Consider the following 10,127-nt stretch of genomic DNA (forward strand, 5'->3'; position numbering starts at 1 on the left):
CGGGATCAGGCACGGCACCCTCCCGCGAGGCGTGCGTGCTCTAAAGGTCTTACCCCGCTCGACCCCCCTTCTTTTTTTTTTTTTTTCCTCCACATCCTTTCTCTCCCTCTCGGCCGCACTCCTGTTTTTTATTTCTCTCGGCTCGAGGGGCGCACGCCCACACGCGTGAGCGGTGACCGGAAGGGTGGGCTGGGAACGGGGAAACGGCACCGCCACCCGGCCTCAGGCACCTGAGGGACGGCCTGGAGCGTTCCAGGGGCACCGCCAAAGGGCCACTCGAGGCGCACCGGCACCACCTGGGTGGGGCGCGCGGGTGCGTCTGACCAGAGAGCCCCCCCGCCGCGGGGGGCGGGGGAGGGCCCGACGCGAGGCAGAACACCAGGGCCACGAGCAGAGGCTGTCCTGCTCGGTCTCAGGACCCCGCCACCGCCGACGCTGGCCGCGAGGCCGCGAACGAGGGCAGATGAGCGAGGTCGGGCCGGATTCCGTGCCCCTGCCCCTCTGCGCACCACCGGCGGGCGGGGAGGAGGAGCGAGGGGCCCGCGCGCTGAGCGAGAAGAGCGGTCCCATTCGCCACGAATGTCCGTCCCTCGTCTTGGCGCGGCTCGGACCCGGCCCGGGAGAGCACGACAACACCACATCGATCGGGTCAGCCCAGGCACAAGCGAGGAGGAGAAGACCCCCCCGCCAGGGCTGCCAGGAGGCGGGCGAGGACAGCCCCGGAGAGGACCCGCTTTCTGCCTCGCCCGCCCCGGCTGCGGAAAGGTGGCCGCGAGGACCCCGCACACGGAGAACGCCTGACACGCGAGGCACGTGGGCCTGGGGGAGGGGGGGAGCGGGGCACACTCTGGCGAGCACCGCGGCCACCGCGGGTGCCTGCGACAAGGGGCACGCGGGTCAGAGGGCCCGCGGCGCCCGTGCCACGCCGCCCTCGGGCACTGGAGACCGGGGGGAGGCACCGCGGCTGGACATCTGGACGCGCGAGAGCCGGCGCACGGGCCCCAGGCGGGCGGCTCAAGCGGGGAGGAGCGGGGGAGGGCGTGGGCCGTCGGTGGACCGGCGTCTACGGACCCGTCCAGGTTTCCCATCTGCTCAGCGGGAGTCACCCAGCGAGGAGAGCGTGTCAGCACCCATCTGGTGGCCCAAATCGCCCGTTTTGGGCGAGAGAAAAGCCACGCCCCGCGGCGGGAGGGGCCCGCTCCCCACGGCGAGCCCCCGGAACTGCGGCCCGGCCATCGGTCCGTAGCGCGACCCCATGGCCCCCAGCGCCCCGCCCCCCCCCCGGAGCTCCCGGGATCCTCTGGTCGACCCGCGGGACGGGGTGACGGAGCTGGCCGGGGCCGCGCGGGCGCCCAGAGCCAGCCGCCTGCGCTGCGGCCAACGCGGGCCGGTCGGGGAACCCTCGGAGGGGGGACTTGGAAAAAATTCTCGGGCGGCGGGGCCCCTCCGAAGGTCCGGGCCCCGCGCGGGTCCGTGGCCGGGCCGGGGCGGGCCGGGGGCGGCAACCTCGGCCCGGGGACCCCCGGAGCGGGACTTTGAAAAAATTCTCCGACGGTCCGGACCCCACGCGGGACCGCGCCCGGGCCCGGGGCGCCCTCCGCGGGCCACCCCGGACCTACGCCGGAGGCCCCGGTGACGACCGGGCCGCGCGAAGGAAGGCGCGCGAACGGCCGGGGCGTGCCTTGTCCCGTTCTTCTGCCTGCGCCGTCTCGGTGCGGCCCGGTTCGGTCCAGCGCCGTCTAAAACACGGCACCCGGGAGCGCGGCGGCGGCGGCGGCGGCGGCGGCGGCGGCGACGGCCACCGCCTCGGCCACATGAAGCTGCGGGCCCAATTCCGGAACGTGGCTCTGGCGCCGGCGCCCCACCGTGGCCGGGACGATCCCGCCGACGCCGCCGGCGTCCCGAGACGTCGCCTCGGCCAGCGCGGCCACAGCGCCTCCCATGTCGCCGGCGCCGGAGCTCCGGAGGAAAACGATGTCAAAGCGGCCGCCAGGTGGCGGCCGACAACCGGCGCGGGCGACAGCGGGACGGATCCGGATCGGCGGCCGGCGAGGGCGCGTCGCCGGGCGGCCGGACACCCGGTCCCGTCCCGGCTCCCCCCCCGCCCCCCTCCCCCGCCTCCCAGCGCCGCCGCCGAACACGTTTCTCGGCGCGGGGCGGCCGGAAGGCGTTGGGGCCGGCCACGGCGCGGGGTCGGTTGGGCCAAGGGGATCCACCCGGCCGGGCCCTTTCCCGCCTCGGCCAGGACGATCCTGCCGACGCCGCCGCCGGCGTCCGGGAACGTCGCCTCGGCCAGCGCGGCCACATCGCCTCCCGCGCGTGTCGCCGGCGCCGGAGCTCCGGGGGAAGACGATATCAAAGCGGCCGCCAGGTGGCGGCCGACAACCGGCGCGGAGTGCAGCGGGACGGATCCGGATCGGCGGCCGGCGAGGGCGCGTCGCCGGGCGGCCGGACGCCCGGCCCCGTCCCGGCTCCCCCCCCGCCCCCCTCCCCCGCCTCCCAGCGCCGCCGCCGAACACGTTTCTCGGCGCGGGGCGGCCGGAAGACGGTGGGGCCGGCCACAGCGCGGGGTCGGTTGGGCCAAGGGGATCCGCCCGGCCGGGCCCTCCTCAGGTTCCGGAGGTGTGAGCAGGCTGTGTGGCTGGCTGCTTCTCCCTGACGGAACAGCAGTGGAACGACGGTACCAGCCCACTGCAGCAGCCGCTCTGGGAATGGTGCCTGAGGGCTCCCCGCGGGGCAGGGCCGGTAAACCCTCTCTGCCCCTGAAAGGTCTCTTCCTGCCGCTGCCCCTCAGTGCGTCGTCTAAGCCCGCCTTCGACGGTCAGGACTCCCCGCTCGTCGCAGACATACTCGTTCGCTTGTGTTTCCGGGTCTTTGTCGTCAAGAGAGCTAGGCGGAAGCGTCAGCCTATTCCACCACCTTGGCCCCATCTCCCAAAGTTCCGATCCAAGGGGGTCCGGCCCAGCCGGGCCATTTCGCCCCTCAGCCAGGAAGATCCCGTCTACCCCGCTGGAGCCCTGGAGCACCATGCCGGCCAGCCGGCGTGTCCCACTCGGGGGGGGCCCTGGGAGGGAGGGAGGGAGGGAGGGAGGGAGGGAGGGAGGGAGGGAGGACCCCGGGAGGACCCCGGGAGGACCCCGGGAGGACGCCGGGAGCCAGGCCGGGCTCGAGGAGACGGAGCGAAGGCCCCGGGCCGCCGTGGCCAGCGCGCGCCCGCCGGGACCGCTTCCCATCCCGTCGGCGCCGCAGAGCTCCGGAGGGGGACGGTATCGAAGCGGCCGCCGGGTGACGGCCGACGACCGGAGCGAAGGGCGGCGGGGGGGTGGAACCGGGTCCACCTGGGCCCCGGCCGGGGCTCGAGGGTGGCAGAGGGGACAGACTCCCCCGGGCCGCCGGGGAAACCTCTCGGGAGCGTCATGGGGCGCGCGCGCGCGCTCGCCCCCGAAAGGGCCGAACGGGGGGGGGGCGCCCGAGGGGATGAGCGTCCACCGGGGGCGGGAGGGAGAAGAGAGCACGTCCCAAGCGTCGGACGGGCAGGTGTTCTCCGATCCGTATCCTTTGGACGGACGCGACAAACGGGACGGGATGAGACCGCCAGTCCCCGAAGTTTTCCTCCTCGTTCTTTGAGTGCCCGCGTGGCGCAGCAGGCAGACCGGGAGACGTTTTCCGCCGTCGTCCCTGTCGCCGAGCCAACGGTACGCGTGAGGCGGGTTGAACGGGCAAATTGCGTCGGGAGGGAGGGAGGGAGGGAGGGAGCCGTGCGTTTGCCGGCATCCGCGTCGCAAAAGAAAACCACGGCCGCCACCGAGAGCGTTCTTCCTCATCGCTTTCCATCCTCCCGCGACGCGGGCGGGCAAACGGGGGGCGGGGGGGAGGCCGGGAACGCCTTCCCAGAGCCGGTACGGACCGGCTCTGGGCCCCCCGGTCCGACTGGGGAGACATCTCACCGAGGGAGGCCCTCGAGGCTCTCGGGAGCGAGGCCGGACTTAGTGAGGTCCAGCGGAGGCGCGGCGGGCCAGCCGCGAACGCCCGCCCAGAGGCCCTCGGGCGGCTCGGCCCGAGCGAGTGCTCTCCGGGCTCGCGGGCGGACTCGGGAAGGTGGCGTCTCCGGGGCGGGGGGGGGGAGGGAGAGGGGTGAGTCGGCGTCTCGAGCATCGAGAGATCTCCGGCGGCTCCCGAATGCGGGCGGGCGGGCGGGCGGGCAGGCGTGTGTGCGTGAGTCGTGGGGGTGGGGGGTGGAGTGCCGGAGGGGGGTTGGGGGGTGGGAGGCCGAGAGCGGGGCGGTGGGGGGGTCGGAGGGTGGGGGCGGTGGGGGACCACGCGCCTCGGGCCCGGGGGTGGGGTGCTGAGGTGGGCGGGGAGTTGGCAAACGTTCCGGGTGGCCTGGTGCGTGTGCGCGCGTGCCTGCGCGCGAGCGTGCGTCCGTTCGCGCGCGCGCGCGTCTGTGCGGGGGCGCGTCTTTGCGGGGGCGTGTGCGCGCGTGTCCGGGCGTGTGTGCCTGCGTGTGCGCGCGTGACTGCGTGCGTGCGCGTGCGCGTCTGCGGGCGTGCCCGTGTGCGTGTCCGCCTGCGTCTGTGGGGGCGCCTGCGCACGTGAGCGCGGGTCTGTGCGTGCGTCTGTGTGTGCGTCTGTGCGTGTCTGTATGGGTTTGAGTGCGCGTCTGCGCGTGAGCGCGTGTCTGAGCGTGTGCGCCTGTGCCTGCGCCCGCGCGCGCCTGTGCCTGCGGGAGCGGGCGCGCGCTCAGGCGGACGGGCAGCCCCCCGTCGTCGCCCTCGGTCCGCCGAACGGGCGCCCCCTTGGCCGGATGGAGAGGCTTTTCTCCGCGCCCACGAGGGGAATCGCAACGGGAACCGTAAGGCCGCACGCCGGCGGCGCTAGCGCCGCCTGCCGACGAGGGCCGCCGCCGCCGATCCCCCCCCCCGGCCCGACCCCCAGCCCCCCAACTCGGCCCGCGGTGAGGGCCGGGGCCGTATTCGGCTGGAGGGGGGGGACGGTAAGGCCGAGGGCAGCGTCGCCGTTCCCGCGTTGCACGCGTCGCCGTGCCGCGAGCGTCTCCCGGGAAGCCAGAGGAGCGAGGTGTGTGAAGCCCGTGCCGCGCGCGCGCGGACCCGACCGGGGTGTTCCGGGACGACCGACCGACCGACCGGCCGACCGGCCGACCGTCGTCGTGGAAAGCTCACGGCGGACTGGACATCTGACGGGCCCCTCCCTGTCCGAGCCGACCTCCCGAGGTACGTAGGAGGGGAAGGGTACGGTAGGCTGGTTCGGCTGGAAGCCATCCCACCCCCGGGAGGCGTCGATCGACGGGGAGGCGGGACCGGGAAGGCACCGGTTTCCAATCGGACGATGGCTGAACCTTGGGCGACGGGTACGCGGACTCCTCCGTCTTCGCCCGAGTTCGCGACTCTCTGCGGGGGGAGCTTTCCGGGAAGCGGGTGACGGGCGCGCGTGCCGTCGTCCCGTGAAGGCGCGCTACTACCAAGAGGCTCCGAACGCGGGCCGTCCTCGGGGGGCGGTTTATTTTTTCTCAGTCGGGGGGGACCCCCGCCACAGGGAGAGAAACACCCGAGTTGGAACGGTGCTCGGGTGGGGAGTAGGGCGTGGCGGTGAAGACTGACGTTCGTCATCGTCGTCGTTTCCGTTTAGATAGAGAACTGACTGCGGCGCCGCTGCCGTCGCGTGCCGTCGAGCGGCTCGGGACTCGGAGCGGCCCTAGGGGAGAGAGTCGAGCCGCCCCACGGGCTTCCCAAGGAGGAGCCGGCGGATCCGAACCGCCGACGATCTCGGTCGGCAGCCGAGCTCCGAGCCGCCGCCGCCGCCGCGCCGCCGGGGCTCCGTCTTTGCACTCGGTCTCCGGTACGCGGCGAGTTGGTTTCGCCCGAGGGGCGGAACGGCTCTCGAAGAGGAAAACCCGGTTTCAGAAAAGGAAGGAGACAGGCAGAGGGAGGGGGAGGGGGAGGGGGTGGGCGGGAGGGGTGGGGGAGGGGAGGGGGATGGGGGCAGGGGAGGCGAGGGGGAGGGGAGGGGGAGGGGTGCGGGAGGGGAGGCGGTGGGGGGAGGGACGGGGAGGGGGAGGGGGGAGGGGAGCGGAGACGAGGGGAGGGGAGGGGGAGGGGGACGGGGGAGGGGGGAGGGACGGGAGGGGGAGGGGGAGGGGAGGGGAGGGGGGCGGGGAGGGGGACGGGGAGGGGGAGGGGATTGGAGGGGAGGGGGAGACAGGCATACCTGGACGCCGAGCCAGCCCGGTGACGGCGTTAGGTAGAAGAAGGACGGTAGGCGCCCACGCGCTCACGCCCGTGGCTGCAGATACGGACACGCAGGCGCGTGCACGCGCCCGTGCGCGGGCGGGCGGTACGCACGTGCCTGCCCGTGCGTACCCGCGCGGGTACACGCGCGTAGGCGTGGGCGCGCCCACACGGGCGCGCCCGCGCCGGTACGCGCGCGCCCTCGGGCGCGTCCGTGCCCGTGCGTACGCCTAGGGGTGTGCACGCGCGGGCGCCCGCCTCTACGTACCTGCCCGAGGGCGCGCGCGCGCGCGCCCGCGCCTGCACGCGCCTGCACCTTCGCACGGGCACCTGCGCGCGGACCTGCCCGCGCCCCCGCCTCTGCGTGGGATCGGCGAGAGCCGAAAGCGGTACCGCCGCCGCCGCGTTTTCAAGATCCTTTGGCTCACGCGCCCCCCACCCCCTTCCGGCCACCTTCGGGGGGAAAGCCCAACTTCACGGACGGGCGGAGCGGATAGCCCTTCAGCTGCGCCTCCCTGAAATAGAACGGGAGGAGTCACGAGAGCCTTAGGAAACGGAGCGAGGCGACGAGAGGGTGCGTCGAAAGGCGGGCGTCGAGAACTCCGGCCACAGGCGTTTTCCTTCTGTAGGGTGTAGAAAGCACCCCGCCGCACGCACCCGGCGTTAGGGAGCTGTCTCGAGGGCCGCGGTTTCTACTCCGCCGACTCCTTTCAGTTGAGACGGGGCGCCTCCGAGCGTGTGTGTGCGCGCGACCCGAAGGCGGTCGTCGAGGGACGACGGCACCCTCGGTCCGCCGAACCCCCGCGCCCTCGGACGGACGGGTGGAGAAGCTCTCCTCGACGTCACGGAGGCGGTCCCGACTGAAACCGGAGGGGCACGTGCCGGCGGCGCTAGGCCCGCCGCCGCCGAGGACCGCTGGCGCCACCCCCCCCACCGCCCACCACGCACCCCCAACCCCACCCCGCCTGCGCCCTTGCCGTGGGCCCCACGCTGGCGATATCCGGATCCAGTCCGACGTGGCCGCCGGCTGCCACCCGCCAGGCGGGGAAGAGGTTTGGAGGCGGCGGAGGCGGTGGGGGCGGCGGGGGGCGGCGGGGGTGTGGGCGGTGGGGGGCGGAGGAGGAGGAGGAGGAGGAGGAGGAGGAGGACGGACGGACGGACGGACGGACGGACGGAAGGACGGGAACGCGCCCGCGCGCGCGTGCGCCCGCACCGCAGGGTGCCCTCCGGAGACACGGACGGGCCCACGGAGCACACGGAAACACGGAGATGGACGCGAGGGGGCGCGCGCGCGCGCGCAGCAGACACAACCCCGGGACGCCCGGGAGACACAGAGGTAGGCGCGGGCAGGCAGAACACGCGGGAACGCGGACGCGCGGCACCCACGGACACGGTCCGCTCGCGCACGCGCACGGGGGCCCGGACGCACGGCGACTCGCACGGACGGCGCGGCCGAAACACGGGAAGGTACGCCTCAGGGGCACACGCCCGTGGATCCCCCCAACAGAAGCCCGCCCGCGGCCAACCCCCGCCGCCCCCCCCCGAAGCGGGACGCCCACCCGCGCGGACGGAGGGAGGGGCGCGACGGGGCGGACGGCCGCGCCGCAGCGCTTCGGAGGACACGGCGCCCCCGCCACACACGCGCGACGCGATAGACGCGTCGCGCGCGAGACGGGGGCACGGGCACGAGGTACGTACGCCCGGCCGCGCGCCCGCGCGGCATCCCGAAGAGGGCGCGCCGCACTCGGACGGACGGGGCCGCGCGCGCGCGCGCGCACCGGAGAGGCCACGCGCGCACCCGCGCGGACACGTACGCGCACGCAGCGGCGGCGGCGGCGGCGGCGCCCTCCGGCGACACGGACGCACGCCCGGGGCACGCGGAAACGCGGAGACGCACGCGCACAGCAGACGCACGCACGGGACGCTCGGGAGACGCGGAGGTAGACGCAGGCAGGCGGAACACGCGGGAACGCGCGTCGCCCCCGCGCACACGATACACGGAGCGGGCGGGCACGCTCCACTAGGCGCACGCGGCCTGCACTTGACGCTCGGGGACGCGGGCGCGGACGCGGCCCCGTACACGCGGCACCCACGGGCAGGCGGCACGCGGGCTCGGACGCACGCCCGGCGACGCGCGAGGACGGAGAGACGGCGCACCGGAACCGCGGGCGGGAGACGCGAACGAACGGGCGCCTCCCGCGCGGCGCGGGGGGACGCCCACGCGGAAGGCGCGGCACGGCCACACGCCCGCGGCGCCCCCGCGCGCCCGCCGTCCCCCCAAAGTGGGACGCGCTCGAGACGGCGCACGCGCACGGACGGTGACCGCGACGCACCCGCGTCCGCCCGCCCGCCCGCACGCACGCACGCACGCACGCACGCGACCCCGGAGGACGCGTCGCACGCGAGACACGGGGGCGCGCGCCCGAACTACGTAGGGTCGACCGCACGACTCGCGCGCCCGCCGGCCACGCGCCCGCGCGGTATCCCGAAGCGGGCCCGCTACGCTCGGACGCAGAGGCAGAGGCAGAGAGAGACAGAGACAGAGGCAGAGACAGAGACAGGCAGAGACAGAAGCAGAGGCAGAGACAGAGGTAGAGACAGAGGCGGAGACAGAGACAGAGGCAGAGACAGAGACAGGCAGAGACAGAAGCAGAGGCAGAGACAGAGGTAGAGACAGAGGCGGAGACAGAGACAGAGGCAGAGACAGAGACAGAGACAGACGCAGAGGCAGAGACAGACAGAGGCAGAGGCAGAGACAGAGACAGGCAGAGACAGAAGCAGAGACAGAGGTGGAGACAGAGGCGGAGACAGAGACAGAGGCAGAGACAGACGCAGAGGCAGAGGCAGAGACAGAGACAGGCAGAGACAGACAGAGGCAGAGGCAGAGACAGAGACAGGCAGGGACAGAGACAGAGACAGAGGCAGAGACAGAGACAGGCAGAGACAGAGACAGAGACAGAGGCAGAGGCAGAGGCAGAGGCAGAGACAGAGACAGGCAGAGACAGAAGCAGAGACAGAGGTAGAGACAGAGGCGGAGACAGAGACAGAGGCAGAGACAGACGCAGAGGCAGAGACAGAGACAGAGACAGAGACAGGCAGAGACAGACAGAGGCAGAGGCAGAGACAGAGACAGGCAGGGACAGAGACAGAGACAGAGGCAGAGACAGAGACAGGCAGAGACAGACAGAGGCAGAGGCAGAGACAGAGACAGGCAGGGACAGAGACAGAGACAGAGGCAGAGACAGAGACAGGCAGAGACAGAGACAGAGACAGAGGCAGAGGCAGAGGCAGAGGCAGAGACAGAGACAGGCAGAGACAGAAGCAGAGACAGAGGTAGAGACAGAGGCGGAGACAGAGACAGAGGCAGAGACAGACGCAGAGGCAGAGACAGAGACAGAGACAGGCAGAGACAGAGGCAGAGGCAGAGACAGAGACAGGCAGGGACAGAGACAGAGGCAGAGACAGAGACAGGCAGAGACAGAGACAGGCAGAGACAGAGACAGAGGCAGAGGCAGAGGCAGAGGCAGAGGCAGAGGCAGAGGCAGAGGCAGAGGCAGAGGCAGAGGCAGAGGCAGAGGCAGAGGCAGAGGCAGAGGCAGAGGCAGAGGCAGAGGCAGAGACAGGCAGAGACAGAGACGGCCTGGCCGACCCAGAGTCCGCGGAGAGGAGGGAGGCTGACGGGGCCGCGGCGGCCGAGGGGGGAGGGGTGAGGAAAGCAAGAAAAAAAATAGAGAAAAGGGAGTGGGGGGGGAGGAGAAAAAACAAAAAGGAGAAAAGTCCAACCCCGCCCCGTCGCCGCCGCGCCCGCTCGTCCCCGGTGGAGCGGCCGTGGGGCCCGAGGGTCCGAGGCCGGCCTCGGACCCTCGGGCCCCACGGCCGCTC

This window comes from Loxodonta africana, unplaced genomic scaffold (assembly GCF_030014295.1).
Source record: "Loxodonta africana isolate mLoxAfr1 unplaced genomic scaffold, mLoxAfr1.hap2 scaffold_900, whole genome shotgun sequence".
Taxonomy (NCBI): domain Eukaryota; kingdom Metazoa; phylum Chordata; class Mammalia; order Proboscidea; family Elephantidae; genus Loxodonta; species Loxodonta africana.